The sequence below is a fragment of the Octopus bimaculoides genome, chromosome 7 (assembly GCF_001194135.2).
Source record: "Octopus bimaculoides isolate UCB-OBI-ISO-001 chromosome 7, ASM119413v2, whole genome shotgun sequence".
Lineage (NCBI taxonomy): Eukaryota > Metazoa > Mollusca > Cephalopoda > Octopoda > Octopodidae > Octopus > Octopus bimaculoides.
In genome coordinates, this window is record NC_068987.1 from 110,481,335 (window position 1) to 110,482,567 (window position 1,233).

The 1,233-nt window shown below is 37.6% G+C and overlaps 1 protein-coding gene across 1 annotated transcript in view; it reads right to left on the reverse strand.

The window, feature by feature from the left end:
- Nucleotides 1-772, reverse strand: part of LOC106867167 (beta-1,3-galactosyltransferase 1) — an 8,155-nt gene extending 7,383 nt beyond the window's left edge. Inside the window, exon 1 of the mRNA XM_014911958.2 lies at nt 544-772. The gene's annotated coding sequence lies outside the window, so the exon portion shown is untranslated. The remainder of the gene's footprint in view (nt 1-543) is intronic.
- Between the last annotated feature and the right edge of the window lie 461 nt (nt 773-1,233).

The following is a 1,233-nucleotide window of genomic DNA, read 5'->3' on the forward strand; positions in this document are numbered from 1 at the left end:
ATATATATATATATATATATATATATATATACATATACATAAACAATAAACATGTACATGCACACACACACAACCAGACGATATGAAATATGATCTTGTAAACGAAAGTGAAATACACACAGATACACACATACAAATACATATATATATACATATATGTACATATATATACACATATATGGATAAACTATACAAATGCATATATTTACATACACACACACACACACACACACACATATATATGCTCACGCACACAAAGACACACAAACACAAGATCACACATACGCACACGATCAGGCATATATATAGAGAGAGAGAGAAAAAGAGAGAGAGAGAGAGAGAGAGAGATAAAGAGAGAGAGAGAGAAATAGAGAGAGAGAGAGAGGGAGGGAGAACGAGTGGTAGATAGATATAAATATCGATATATGTACATATATACACATGTATATGGAAAAGCCTTGTTTTACTGAAGTACAAGGCTGCTGGGAAGAGTGATCAGAAAAGTTATATTGCCGTAAAAAGTACAAAAATCTTTTGTCATACCTTTCTGTTTTATCTGTCCTCATTTCACCAAACGTGCTATTCTATATACCCTCTTGTATAATCACGAGTGATTAAATATTTCCTTTAAATATAGGTAAACTGTGAAATCTTATTTTAATAGACTGCTATGTAGCAGTTTTCTATTGGTTGACTCAAATAGATCTATGGTTTTTATTCATTCGCTACCCAGTCTGTTACAATGAGGAGTGTTTCAGTTGATCCGATTATCAGAACAGCCTACTCATCGAATTAATGTGAAAAAGGATGGGCACTCTACTGACATGCGTAATTCAAACCTGGTTCTCAGGGCGATTCAGCATGATATAGAATGTGGCAGGTACATCTCATTTTTGTCAGTAGAGTTAACTAGAGCAACGTGAAATAAAGTGTCTTGCTCAAGGACACAATGCACCGACGGAAATCGATCTCACAACCTTATCATCAGCAGCCAACCACTCAGTCACATGTCTTCAGTGCCTAAATATACATACATACATACATACATGCATACATACATACATACATACATAATGGCTGCTACTTAATTTGCACGTGTAGCCATCACATTCTTGCGGCGCCAGACAGGTTCTTCCAAGCCTGGCACGTTCTTGCAGTGCCGGGCAGGTTGCTGCGGTGCCGGGCACGTACTTGCAGCTCCAGACACGTACATGCGGCGCCGAGCACGTTATT